This window comes from Elgaria multicarinata, chromosome 7 (assembly GCF_023053635.1).
Source record: "Elgaria multicarinata webbii isolate HBS135686 ecotype San Diego chromosome 7, rElgMul1.1.pri, whole genome shotgun sequence".
In the NCBI taxonomy this organism is placed as follows: domain Eukaryota; kingdom Metazoa; phylum Chordata; class Lepidosauria; order Squamata; family Anguidae; genus Elgaria; species Elgaria multicarinata.
The window spans coordinates 24,763,776-24,779,132 of record NC_086177.1 but is presented as its reverse complement, the minus strand read 5'-3'; positions in this window follow the sequence as shown (position 1 = coordinate 24,779,132).

The window sequence follows — 15,357 nt, the reverse complement described above, 5'->3', positions numbered from 1 at the left end:
AAGGCTGGTTCATGCAGATGACAAGATATTCAGTTGATTTTGATTAATCAAGGAGCTTACTTCTTTGTGCAGCAACATTATCAGGCTTCCATGTCACAGATTGCTCATAATACATCCCAAGACAGGCTCGCCTTGTTAGGAGATAAGCTGATGTGACAACAGGGAATGATCTATGATAGGAAATCTGTGGTAGCTCCTTCACACAAACAAGCGATCAAGTGATAGCACTAGTTTTTCATGCAGAAGGCCATTGCGTTATTGAATATGTGAACTGCCTGCCAAGAGAGAGAAGCAATCTATCTAACACTTGGTTGATGCTTTGGCGAGGTTTGTGTTGCATGCATCCTTTTCAAGCATCTTCCTAACCTCCACACAACCATGTCCAGACATCAAGTGCATACAGAAAGGTGCCCTCAGTGGTTGCAATGACAGCCTCTTTCTTTATTGTTAGGCCTTCTTCGAAGAGTTGTAATAACAACTGCAGAGATTTTTACAACAGATTGTCTTGTGCTGTAAACACTGGCCACTTACGGCACAAGACAATCTGTTGTAAAAAAAATCTCTGCAACGTGATTACATCCCTTTGAAGAAGGCCTAACGATGAAGAAAAAGGCTGGAGCACATTGGGGTTTCCATCAATAAAATTGTGTTTTGTATCTTGAGACTATTCAATCCCTCTGTATTCGCCTTGGCTGCACCACTGTCAGGAAAATCTCTCCCATGGACCACTGCAATGTCCCACTCATTGTCACTAAATCCTAAGTACTGCCATCCCCCATCCCCCTCTGCAGAAGCATTATTATGACTTTCCTCTATGTTCTAAATTTTGTGGCTGGGTTTTTATTTTTGGTGCAGTATGTGTGCATTTGTGTTGCTTTTTAGTAGGGGTGTGCACGGACCCCCCACTCCGCTTCACTTTAAGATCCGCCATTTTTGGATCGGCCCGCTCCGCCCCTTCCCCACTCCGCCTGTGCCCACTCCGCTCCGCTCGGAGCTCCGGATCCGGATCGGAGCTCCGGTCCCCCCCCATAGGGGGGGGTTACCGGGCCCTGCCGCCATCGCCGCCCATGCGGCGACGGCGGCAGAGCCCGGTAAGGAGGAGGGGGGCCTTACCTGCCTCCGTCCGTGGTCCGTCGCTGTCTTCAATTGAGCCCATGGTTCCACCAGGAAGTCTGGGCCGCAAGTGCAGCCCAGACTTCCTGCTGGAACCGCGGGCTCAATTGGAGACGCTGATGGACCGCGGACGGAGGCAGGTAAGGGAGAGGAGGGCAGGGGGGGTTACCGGGCCCTGCCGCCATCGCCGCCCATGCGGCGACGGCGGCAGAGCCTGGTAAGGGACCAAGGGGGAGGGGGCCTTACCTGCCTCCGTCCGCGGTCCATTGCCGTCTTCAATTGAGCCCGCGGTTCCACCAGGAAGTCTGGGCCGCAAGTGCGGCCCAGACTTCCTGCTGGAACCACGGGCTCAATTGGAGACGCTGACGGACCGTGGACGTAGGCAGGTAAGGGAGAGGAGGGCGGGGGCCGTTACCGGGCCCTGCTGCCGTCGCCACATGGGCAACAGCGACAGCCGCAGGGCCCGGTAAACCCCACTTACCTTTCCGGCGGAGCTCCGGATCGAGGCGAAGGATCCGCCTTCACCTCGATCCTCTTCGCCACGCTCTGCGGGCCCCCCAATCCTCTTCGCCTCCGCCTTAAGGGCAGGCGAAGTCCCCCACTCTGCTACTGCTTCTCCGGTCCGATTAGAAGCGGAGCACATCCCTACTTTTTAGCTGTTCAGATGAGATTACACAGACAGAAAAACCATATGAGACTCATTGGCCTAGTTCAGACAACATGCTAAACCATGCTGCTTAACCACAAAATGGTCCATTTTGTGGTTAAGCAGCCCGGTTTAGCATGTTGCCTGAACCAGGCCATTGTTACCACTTCAGACTGAAGGTGGGAAACTCACTAATGTGTCCACTTTTCACCTCCAGGAATCATTGTTCTTAATGTGGCAGGAATTGAAAAATTGTATTACTCGCCTACAGTCTGAAGTGGTACAACCCATGCTACTCCCTCAGAATTATGCCATTTCATTGTGACCAGGCCCATCTTCCATTCTTAGAACCCATATTGGATATCAAACACTCAAAGCCTGAACATCCACAGAGATAGGATTCCAGCCAAAACTTTCATGAAAATAACAGGAATGGGATCCAGGATCTGCCTTCTGTTGAGAGAAGGGCTCCGCTCACAGAAGGTGCCTCTGCCTGATTTTGAGGATTTCCCCTACACACACACACAGAGCTCACCCTACTCAGAAGGGTCCCCCAACATTGTGTAGCATTTTCAGGGAGCTGGAACGGCTGCTGTGGAGAGGAATGGGTGAGAACATCTGAATTTGTGTCTGAATTTGGATCTAACCCAAATTTTGTAGCTGTTTCCAAAATAGAACAAGGATGTTGCCATGCTCCCTCCACTGGAAATAGGTAGTATGCAACTTCAGAATGGTTACTGCAAAAAGATCCCCTTCAAGTGTTGCTAATCACACCTGCTGCAAGATCAGCACATAAAGGGGTACAATAAAACCTGCTCAGTAAAACTCCAGGCAAGTGAGCCCATAGCAGGAGACACAATCCTAAAAGTATGCATGTCTCAGACCATGCAAGGCTTTAAAGGTGAAAAAAACAGCACCTGGAACTAAGCCCAGAAGAGATTTGTCAAACAATATAACTGGGACAGAATAGGTTAGATATGATCACACCTTTCCACACTAGGGCAGGAAAATTGTAGGGGAGAAGCATTGACAATCTTGGTCGAAGTGCCATTCATCTGCAATCAGTCAGCTCTAACCAGCCTAGATAGACAAAGCTCTGGTTTATATGTCATGGCTCTCATAATCCCAAGTGATCTGTAAACGATCTTGGGGGAAGCAATTCTGGAGTGATGGCTATGTCCAAGTTGGCCTGGATATGAGCTACTTTGCCATCAGAGAATCTAGCAAAGGTATTGTAGCATGCAACTGTTGGTTCACCTCCCAGAGATTCCACCCTAGGATTCAATAGACATCTGATCACCCAGAAGAGCGCAGCTTGACATAATTCCATTGATGAAACAGTGGTAGAGGGAGAAAAGAAAAAGACTGCTTCACCACCATTGTCACCATCTCATAGGCCTTGACATGGGTTCTGTAGCATACCAGTTAAGATTCAGCATGAGTGTTCCACCACCATTGCTCAGGACATCTATTAGCATGCCTCAAATTCCTCTATAAATCAGGGAGCTCAGGCCCTCTGAAGCATTGGTAAGAAATCTTATGAGCAACCCCATCAATAGCCCTTAGTAAACTCAGGATAGGAGAGAAAGTCATTTGGTATGCATTTTAATATAAACAGATGTACGTCATATTTCCTAGACTAATATGTGAACCAGAACACAGTTATCCTTCACACCTCTCTCAATTTTGTGATTCAGTTCTCTGATAAAAAAAAAAAAATCATTTCAGAAAATTGCACACAGATAATGTATACATTAGGAGAAATGTGTGTAAAATATACCACTGCAACCATTTCTATCTCCTGGAGCATTCTGGAAGCCCATCTACCCCATATTTGGTTTCAGCTAAAGTAGAATTTCACAATGGGTGCTAATGATCAACATCCATGCACAAAACTGCCTAAGGCTAAATTATTTAGTGACCTAGGCCTAGTCTACATCAAGCAGGATATTGCACAGTATCACCTTTTACATACTGCTTTCATACCACTTTCATATTGCAATATCCTGCTTGGTGTAGATTAGGCCCTAGACAACTAAATGACCCTTTTCTATCACAAACTAAGTAGATCAAGAATTGCAGGAAGAACAGTGCCACGGATTCCACATTCTGTTCCAGAACTTTCCAGCTGAATAAATGCAATTGAAGTAATCATATCCATGCATGCCCCTCCCCTCTCTCTCTCTCTCTCTCTCTCTCACACACACACACACACACACACACACACCTTTTTTTTAGTTTTTATTAATTCAAGTTTGCCTTCTACTAACAGAAATTTTCCAGCTTATTTGGCTTACTTGTGAATTCTGTTGTGGGATTTGAGAGGTATCTGTATTGCTTTAAATTCATTTAGTAAACCCCAAGAGGGTTTCAAGAGAAAAGCTTCTTAGCAAGGGATTGCAGACTTATTGATGAGAAACAGTTTGTCTCTAAGCCCCACGTCCTCTCCAATCCAATGCAATTCACTTACTTAAGGAAGTTAGACTTGTTTATCAGACTTACTGATGATATCCAGAAATACATTTCTGGGTTATCTCAACTCATCATTTAATATAAAGGTAAACTATGCTGGTTGTCTCACTTACATGAACATATATGGAGACTCCAGAACAGTTGAACTAAAGCTGCATAAAACTATTATGATGCAATTCACTGAACACAAAAAAATTAAAACGTAGGGATTGAACTTCTTAGAGGAGACTCAAATCCAGTTTTGCAGCATGTTTTTATTCATGTTGAAAGTCTGCCCGTTGATGAAAATGCAGGACGCACCACAGTACTACCATAAAAGTGAAACAGGCGTGAAAATCCATGAAGCAATTTTGCGGAAATATAGCTGAGGGCTTATATAAAAGCAGAGGATGCATACATTTATTGAAAACGTAAGTGTGTGTGTGTGTGTGTGTGTGTTGAATGAGAAAAACTCAAAATTGTAGCCAGCAGCTGTCCCCAGCACTTACCCAAAGGGGAAAAAATGGGAATACTGCAGAACTGAGCAAGTTCATAGAAATTTGGGCAGTGTTGCTAGGCTGTTATCATAGAATCATAGAATAGCAGGGTTGGAAGGGGCCTACAAGGCCATCGAGTCCAACCCCCTGCTCAGTGCAGGAATCCACCCTAAAGCATCCCTGACAGATGCTTGTCCAGCTGCCTCTTGAAGGCCTCTAGTGTGGGAGAGGCCACAACCTCACCAGGCAACTGATTCCATTGTCATACTGCTCTAACAGTCAGGAACTTTTTCCTGATGTCCAGCTGGAATCTGGCTTCCTTTAACTTGAGCTCATTATTCCGTGTCCTGCACTCTGGGAGGATTGAGAAGAGATCCTGGCCCTCCTCTGTGTGACAACCTTTGAAGTATTTGAAAAGTGCTATCATGTCTTCCCTCAATCCTCTCTTCTCCAGCCTAAACATGCCCAGTTCTCCAGGCTAAACATGCCCAGTGTGTGCCTGGATGGGAGGAAACCACCTCTTTGGGTGGATAGAATTTAATGCAGGACTAGAGTGGTTTTGTGTCTTCTTTTACAGAGGACAGTCCTCCATTTTAAGTCAACCCCTACTTGGACTCGGAGGGCTGTTGGGTCCAAGTCTTGTATAAACATAAAAAACCATAAGAATTCAAGTGAGCAGGGGACCTTGGAGCTGCCCATTAACAGTTAGCACCTCAACAGCAGACTGAGCAGGATAAGAGGTCATCTGTTCACAGTCTCCCCAATGATGCACTCCCCTCTTCAAATAATAAAATTCCTTCCAAATTTGCATCTATACATACAAATTAGCATATCACATTTTTTGTAAAACAATATCCTCTTTGTTCCTCTTTGTTCTGGTGATGCATTTCTTCTTTTCCTTGGCGATGCATAAATGGCCATCCTACTCAGATCCAGGAATAAAATTACTAAGGGAAATATCTCATGCAGCCCATGCACCAGAGGCCACCACTGCTAGCGCTTCCTAAAGCAACCAGAAACAAGTCCAAACATTTGTTTTTGGAACAGAACATGTCAGCGGAGCTAGCAGAAGGGAGAAAACAGCATGTTCTTCCGTTAAAATTTAACAGTTGACTGTAACATTTATAAATACAACAGTGGAGTAATTATGCATTGTGAATTACCTTTAATAACAAACGAATCAGAACTTGCAACCATAGCACACTCTATACATGTAGACTATGCACAATTACATCTCACCACTGCATGAGTTGGATGGACAAAACAGTTACATCAGGCATTACTTCACCTACAGAAAATGCCCTTCCCTCGTGTCCTGGCTAAGGGGAGGCTATTGCAGGGATGTGAAGAGATGTGCCCGATTGCTATCGAGAGATCAGATTGTGCCACTGGATGGGGGAGGGCAGCTGAGACAATATTAGCCTGCTGTGCCCAGCTTCCTCAGCCTCTTCCCATTTTGGCTCCCTCTCTCCCTCCCTCCCTCCCTGTATGCAGTGTGGGTTCAGCTGGTCACCCTATTGGGGCCGAGTAGGAACTTTTGGAACATAGTTTGATTGGCCAGGGCTATGTGTCATTTCACCTACTTCACACTGTAAGTAGGGCGAGAGTGTCTATAGAAAAATGGATTATGTTCTGGTGTTATGTTAATTTGGTCACATTCGCTTGCAGGCCGGTAGGGGCAGATGCGATTAGAGGAAACAGGGATGGTGATCATTCTATGGCACTGTTTTGGTGACAGGTAATGTCTGAGGCCTTCTGCTGAGGGTTTTGCAGACTAGGGGTGTGCACGGACCCCCCACTCCACTTCACTTTAAGATCCGCCATTTTCGGATTGGCCCGCTCCGCCCCGCCCCCACTCCACCTGTGCCCACTCCGCTCCGCTCGGAGCTCCGGATCGGAGCTCCGGTCCCCCCCATAGGGGGGGTTACCGGGCCCTGCCGCCATCGCTGCCCATGCGGCGATGGTGGCAGAGCCCGGTAAGGAGGAGGGGGGCCTTACCTGCCTCCGTCCATGGTCCGTCGCCGTCTTCAATTGAGCCCGTGGTTCCTGCTGGAACCACGGGCTCAATTGGAGACGCTGACGGACCGCGGACGGAGGCAGGTAAGGGAGAGGAGGGCAGGGGGGTTACCAGGCCCTGCCGCCATCGCCGCCCATGCGGCGATGGCGACAGAGCCCGGTAAGGAGGAGGGGGGCCTTACCTGCCTCCGTCCGTGGTCCGTCGCCGTCTTCAATTGAGCCCGTGGTTCTACCAGGAAGTCTGGGCCGCAAGTGCGGCCCAGACTTCCTGGTGGAACCACGGGCTCAATTGAAGACGGCGACGGACCGCGGACAGAGGCAGGTAAGGGAGAGGACGGTGGGGGGGTTACCGGGCCCTGCCGCCATCGCCGCCCATGCGGCGACGACGGCAGAGCCTGGTAAGGGACCAAGGGGGAGGGGGGCCTTACCTGCCTCCGTCCGCGGTCCGTCACCGTCTTCAATTGAGCCCGTGGTTCCACCAGGAACTCTGGGCCGCAAGTGCCGCCCAGACTTCCTGGTGGAACCACGGGCTCAATTGGAGACGCTGACGGACCGCGGACGGAGGCAGGTAAGGGAGAGGAGGGCGGGGGGCGTTACCGGGCCCTGCTGCTGTCGCCGCATGGGCGACAGCGGCAGGGCCCGGTAAACCCCACTTACCTTTCCGGCGGAGCTCCGGATTGAGGCGAAGGATCCGCCTTCACCTCGATCCTCTTCGCCATGCTCCGCCGGCCCCCCAATCCTCTTCGCCTCCGCCTTAAGGGCAGGCGAAGCCCCCCGCTCCGCTACTGCTTCTCCGGTCCGATTAGAAGCGGAGCACATCCCTATTGCAGACCCAGTAGGGGGATAAGGGTAACCTATGAAACTAATTCACCTCACCCCACCCAGTGTTTTGCAGCCCGGGGGTGTGGGGGGGTGACATGGGAAGGCCTCTCCTCCCCAAAAGGGGTAGTCTTGGGGGTGGAGATCTGACATATGCCACTCAGCAGGCACAGAATATTTCACCCAATATAGCACCTAGCTAGTTGCTGGCATAGATTAGGGCCCACCCAGTTTTCCCTCTGCAGATCCCAAATTTGATAACATTCACACTTGTCTCATCTCTTTATTACCCCCCTCCTTTCATCTGCAATGATACCTGCCCCTTTTCTTGGTGGAAGCAACTGGTGGTAGTCTCCACCAGTTCTGAGGCTGCCTCTCTTGACACCCCAGACAAAATAGCTCTATGACCACCGAGGCAGATTCATCAATGTGGAGATTCGATGGAGTGGAAAGAACCATGACAGTTACATTTTTGGGAACTCCACCCTCTGTGAAACCACAGATGTGGCTGCCTTAATCCCTGCCCATCCCACCATCAGATTGGGAGTGGGTGGGGCAGAAATCCCCGCCATCATTGTGGCTGACGGAGCATATCCCTTGCATGCTTGGCTCATGAAGCCCTACTGCGGGGCACTCGCTGCTCAGCAAGCCCACTTCAATAAGTGCCTCAGCAGAGCGTGCAATGTGGTGGAATGGACATTCGGCCGGCTCAAGGCAAGGTGGTGGTGCATAGCAGGATAACTGGAGGTGGCGGAGGAAAATGTTGCCTCGTTCATCAGTGTGTGCATCTTTTTGCATAACATCTACAAAACCAAGTGGCATGCACTGACCAACGACCTTCTACACACCAACCAGATCATCCTGCCCACTCTGGGGTTGCCCCACATCCATGAGAACAATGAGAACTTGTGCCAAGGCAACTCCATTCGGGATGCAGTACCGCTGAGGCAGCATGTACAAACAGGGCTGTTAGTAAACTTCAGTTATCCAATAGTTTTTCCTAACTCCATTTTGTGTGCTCTTCCTGTCTACACCGCAAAGGTTTCAGGCCCTGCCCCTGGCTTCTTTTCCTCATTTGTGCATGTCCACACATCTGCAATTTCGAAATATGTCAGCAGAGGGAAAAATCCGTTGGCATACTCCTGCATAGGGGTGTGCACGGACCCCCCGCTCTGCTTCACTTGCAGATCCGTGATTCTCGGAGCGGGCCACTTCGCCCCGCCTCCGCTCCGCCCACTTCCGCTCCGCTCGGAGCTCCGGATCCGGATCGGAGCTCCGTTTTTCCCCCCATAGGGTTGCATTGAAAGCTAAAAAAGTAAACAACTTTTTTTCTGTTCAAGTTAGAAACCTCACGTTTGGCACCATGACACCTCATGGGGGTATACACATGCACGCCAAGTTTCAAGGCAATCCCATCATCCCCTGATATTTGGTGAATTTTTGAAAATCGGGCACCCCATTCAGACCCCTTTCCATAGCTCCGTCAATTTGCATGTTAGAAACCTCAAACTCGCCACCATGACAGCTTATCCAGGGATACACATGGACGCCAAGTTTCAAGGCAATCCCATCATCCCCTGATTTTTGGGGAATTTTTGAAAATCGGGCACCCCATTCACACCCCTTTCCATAGCTCCGTCAATTTGCACGTGAAACCTCAAACTCGCCACCATGACAGCTTATCCAGGGATACATACGCACGCCGAGACTCAAGGCAGTCCCATCATCCCCTGATTTTTGGGGAATTTATGAAAATCCAACACCCATTCACACCCCTTTCCAATAGCTCCGTCAATTTGCACGTTAAAAAAACCCCTCAAACTCACCTCCATGACAGCTTATCCAGGGATACATACGCTGCACGCCGAGACTCAAGGCAGTCCCATCATCCCCTGTTTTTTGGCGGGGCTTAAACCTGCAGACCTCTCAATGGGGCCATTTCAAAGGAAATCCCAACATGCCATGAATTGGGGAGTATGAATCTTCTTCCACACTTGAAAAATGGATTTGGAACTTGAGCACAGGAAGGACTTCTCCCCTGAGTCAAAGCCACACACACACAACATCCCTGCAAGGAGGACAGGGGAAGAGAGAGGGAAGGCAGGCAGGCAGGCAGCAGACATTTCTGGGGGCATAAGGAAGTGAGCCAAGGATAAGCCAGTAATGCATATAAAATGGAATAAATAAATAAATAAATAAATAAACGAAGGAGGGGTGGAATTAAAAGCAGCAGTGTTGCTGAATAAACAACAAGAAGAACTTTTTAAAAAAGGCTATATCTGTCTTTTACCAGCAATAGGGGGACGTGCCCAGGGGAGAGGGAAGCAGCTGCCAGTTCAGCTCAAGAAAGCCATTGCTTCACCATGAGAGCTCTAAAAAGTAAACGCTCACTTCAACTCATAATAGGCATCGCTCCACCACTAAGAGAGAAGTAGAACGCTCTCTTCGACTCATGATAGGCATTGCTCCACCGGGTTACTCTCTTTGGAAGGCTCTAATGGCCTTCCAGTGCAGGAGAGAGTGGGGGCACGTCCACGATGAGATGCCCTAGGGGAGCTCATCCCCTTGCACCACATCTTTTCAGTTGTTCCCCAAAGTTAGGGTGGGTAGCAGTGCTGTATTTCTATCTCTTATTCTTGGCTTAGTATATGATTTCAGGTTGTGTTTGTGCATTTGGTGGGGCTACTGTGTTAAAAAACACTGGGAAAAGTCCGTTCAGATTAAGAAAGAGAAGTTTCCCAGAATCCCAAGTTACCCGTTTTGCCTATGCCCTCCTCTAACTTTGGGATCATGTGATCATGACCGGGAGCTGACTCTGCCCCTCAGCCCTTTGAAAAAGGTATTTTTCCCACCGATTTTTTAAAAAATTCTAGTGCGCGACCCGCACCACGCAGAGAGCTGAGAGTAGTCTCAAAATGACCCCCATCCACGACTCTCTGTGCACAAGAATTTTCAGACTGATAGCTTAAAAATCAAACCAGTTATCCCCGATTCTTTCCCGCAATGCAATCCTATGGGCGAAAAGCCGAAAACCGCCGTTTGAGCCGCGCTGTCCCTGTTTGTTGACCTGATTTTTAAAAAAATATAGCACGCGACCCGCACGACGCAGAGAGGTGAGAGTAGTCTCAAAATGACCCCCATCCACGACTCTCTGTGCACAAGAATTTCCAGAACGATAGCTTCAAAAACAACCTAGTTATCCACGATTATTTCCTGCAATGCAATCCTATGGCAAAATGTTTTCAAGATGGCGACCGGAGCGCTCTGCCTGAACTAGGAGCTCCGAAAAATGGTCGCTTCTCTTCGCCTTGCTTCTAGGGGTCCGCGGCCCGCTTCTACTCCACCTCTGGGTAAGGCGGAGCAGGCCAATCCGCTACTGCTTCTCCGCTCCTAATCGGAGCAGAGCACATGCCTACTCCTGCACATCATGGAGCCCAGACGTGTGGTGCACTAGCAGCAGCCAGAGCTGGAAATTCTCCTTGAGCTCCCCCTGCAGTCTGGGAGGGCTCAGCACCTCATGAGGAGCTCCAGCCTCCAGACCACTGACATTTTCAGGAGGTCTGCAAGGAGCCGTTCCAACTCCGGCTACTCCTGCACTGCCATGCAGTGCAGGAGTAAGTTTAAGGGCCTGAAGGCTGCCTTCTTTCAGGCCCTAGAAAACTATGGGGCAGCACTCTCAGACAAGCCCAGACCCCATATTACCAATAATTCCATAATAGTAACAGTAATAATCTAAATAATAATAATAACAACAACAACAACAACAACAACAATAATAATAATAATAATAATAATAATTCTTACCCGCCTCTGTTTGGATCAAGGCGAGGAACAACAATAAGTATAAAAATACATAAAATTGAATTAAAAACATAGTATACATTATTAAAACATCCTAAAATGACCTGTGGGGGAGGGCTGTCTGTCTCACATGGCAGGAACAGCACACAGCAAGTGAGTACAGAAGAGTTGGATTTGCCCCTTCCCCCTTCATAACCTCCCTTGCAGAAGGAAGTGTGAGCCCATTATACCCCTGCCCACAATGTCTGAGGTGGCCCCAGTTACACTTAGCGGGCACAGGGCCACGTGGGCACTTTCCACCACTTCTGACACGTCCTCATACCAGCACTTTGTTCCCCTCTCCACACACCCCCTACCCATGGTTGCCAAAGCTCCCTTCATGCAAGACTTGCTCGTGCCATCATGATTGCTGGAGTGTAAGGTGTAGTGGCTACCATGTCAAAATGGGAGTGGGGAGATGGGGGTTGTAGCCCCCACGGTACCATGGAAGTTTTTTTTGGCTGACTTTAGTCCAGTCACATGCTATTGGACCAGACTACCTTACTCGGTTGTTGTTCTGGGGATAACATGGAGAGGAGGGCTGTCATACACAGTGCTGTGGGTTATTTAAAGGGAAAGAAGGGGCATAACAAATGCTGTAGTGATGCTACAGATTAATGGAGTAGCACATCTTGCCCCCCCCCCCCCCGGTGTGTCATGCCATGCATAATAGGGGTTACTTTCCCCCACCCCCACAGATGTGTGCATAGAGCAATGCACACATCCTTTGCTATTAATGGCTCTTCCTCTACTCCACAGGACCTCCAAGGCAGCGCCCAAAAGCCTCCGCAGAGGAAAAGCCAGGGGAGGCCTCTGGAGGGGGTCCTTCAGGAGGGGAGCCCTTAGGAGAGGAGGGGAAGCACTTCCTAAAGGGCCCAGGCACCCACCTCCAGAGCCAGTGGAGGAACCTGGCCAGAGTGAAGCCAGCACTTCAGCAGGCAAGTGCAGACCCTTTCACAGTGTGCAGGCCTGTGCCCTGCTGCCAGGTTTCAGTGAGGGTGGGGGTAGCATGGCAGGTGAGTATTTCAGAGGAAGTGGCACATCAGCCATGTTTACTTCACTCCCCATAGCTGCTCTGGCTACCAACCCCCATGTGGGTTTGCTGCCACACCATGGCTGGACACTGCAAATGTCACTTGGAAGCCCTTGTTGAAGGGCACTTTGTGTGGTGCAGTGATGTTGTCCTCATGCACTAACTCTTACCTTTGGACTTGCAGGTACTGAAGGACCTGACCCGAGGCAGCAGGTGGTGTCTGAGGATATGCTGCTGGTTCTCTTCATGGGGCCTCCATGAAGAGAACCTGTAAGTCTTCCTGGTGTGGGTGGGTAGTGCCAATGGAGGCAGCAGAAAATACTAATGCCATCCCTCCCTTTTCCGTGTGCAGCATTGAGATGAGACTGACAAGGCTGGAGCGGAACTTCAGGGCCCACAAGAAATCCGGCTGGGAGGAGGACAGGAGGTACCAGAAGCAATGATGGCCCTTGTTTTTGCAGTTGAAAAAAGTTTTACATTTTTGTATTTTAACACAGTTTTAATAATAATTTAAAAAGTTTAGTGAAGTTTACAACAGCTTCTGTGAGTGTATTATTACTTTAACAAAGTGCCCCTGTGGCTGTAAGTGTGCCATACAAATGCACTCTACAGAGAGTGGAGTAGTGGGTCGGGAGGGTGGATTTGTGCCCTCCGTCCTGATAATTTTGAGGCTGCCAGTGATGTGTTTTGGTCAAACGGTACCATCTCCACAGAAAACGCTGCTTAACTGCTCAAAGTAGGGCAAGTGCTGGCACTGCTGCCAGACTTGGCGTTGTGATTAACAACGTGCCTGTACTCCTTCTGCAGGGTCTTCGTTTTGGAGCGATACCCATGGGTGGATCGCTTGTGCCCTCTCTTCACTATTTCCTGAGCAACCTGCTCAAAGGTGTTGATATTTTGATGGCTAGCCCTGAGCTGTTCCTGGATCTTCTCCTTGCCCCATATGTCCAAGATGGGTAGGATCTCCTGATACCTCCAGGAGAACCCTCTCCCCAATGATCTAGCTACGGTTCACACCTACACACATGTGAAGAATGCAGAGGATCATCATTTTGCATTCAATCAAAAGTGCAGGACCTGTTTTTCTGAGGAAAAGGGAGGAAAAGGGAGCAGGTGCCCTCAGCCCGGTGCCCCAAGCCCCCCCCCCCGGCAAAGCTCTGGGTTGTAGCACCAAGTGCAAAGACACACAGGCAAAGACATGGCTCCCCTGGGGAAGACTGCCCTAAACCTCGGCAGGCACCATAGGAGAGAGGGAAGATGGCTGCCCACCTTCAGCTGTTGCGTAGTTGCAAGCAATTTTTGCAGCAGTGTAGTGCGCAGAACCCCATGAGCAGGGCCATCTTCCCCAAACATACAAGGCACGCTGCATGGGGGTGACCCCAGCTCCCCACTGCGATTGTCCCCCAGTGGCCGCCTATGAGGCTTTCTTGCGGAGTCTGGTGAAGGACTGCCTGAGAGCCTAGCTGTAATACCTTAGGAAGGGTAACTGCTGTCCCCAGCTGCGGCCATTGGTGTTTGGAAACCCCAGCGGCCATGCCCATTCCTGTACATTTAAGCACAACATCCAGAAAGCTGTACAACTCACCACATGCTGATAAGGAATTGTTCTAAGTTGACCTTGTGCGCAAAAGTATTTCCCGAAGGAAAGAAAAACACCACTTTGCAGCTGCAGCACGCAGCCGGCAAAATCAAACAGGTAGTGAAAATGGCAGCAGCCCACTCCCACAAACTTCCACAACTGCTAGACACACCCCTAACATCTGGTTGGCTACTGGCTGAAGTGGTGAACTAGGGATGAGCAGCAGCAACCTTGGGAAAGTTGGGCACACCAGCCCCCCACCTCAGGATCGTCCTGAGACCACGGGAAAAATGGGGGGAAAGTGGTATCAGAAAACCTGTGAAAATGGAGGGGTCATCCCTGCTGGCTCCCAGGATCCCCTGTGCGTTATTTGGATGCACAGGGATGACCCCAGGAAAAATCCATGGTGTAGAAAGGGCCAAAGGCAGGATCTATACTCCTGCTTTTAAATGGTTTATGACAGTAGTGACAACTGTTGGGGCCTAGGACAGACTCCATATGCAGTTTTTAAACCATTTTTAAAGTGTCATATCCTCCAAGGAATACACAACTAGTGATGGTAGGAAGAGACAAGAAAGGAATGGTGTGAGTGGATGTCTCCATTTGGAAGGCCATTCTTCTGTCATCTGTCAATGGGGGGAAAGGAGGGAGGTATAAAAAATAGAATCTTTGTTGTAGCCGCAAGCTCCTTTGGCTGGATCCAGACTGAGTCATATGTAGGAGAGACACACTGAAATAAATGGGACATAAGGTAGTCTTGATTAACCTAAGTCCATTTGATTTCAGTGGGTCTACTCCAAGTGCGACTAGGTCTGGATTCTAGCCCTTGAAATGCCACTCCATGACAGGATCTACACTACTGCTTTATAATGGGCCCATGCCACATTCTATATAGCATTTTCCAACCGCTTTCAAAGTGTTATATCCTGCCTGATGTAGTTAATTGTTTAGGGAAGACACAGCGTTGTTATATCCTGCCCAAGTTAGTTGTTTAGGGAAGACATAGCAGTGCTATCCTTAGCAGTTGCAAGTACGGAAGCCTGTTTTCTTTCACAGCTGGAGAAGAAGCTGACATCTGTGAGCTTAATGGCCAGATGGTCTCTGGTGCCTTAGATCCATCCTTCAACTATACAGTTCGCCTTCTGAAGATGAGCTCTGGTTCGTCCCCTAATTATAAATCATTAGAATACCAATGGACAACAACAACAAGAAGAAGAGATGAATACCAAGCGAATTTACCTTGACGTGTTCTCTGCCTTGAGGGATTTGGGTACCCTTCCTCAAAAGAGCCAGAATGAATATTTTAAAGCACTTTGATTTCCTTGGGCAAAATAACAGATCAAAGCTGTGTTATTTCTTTTCT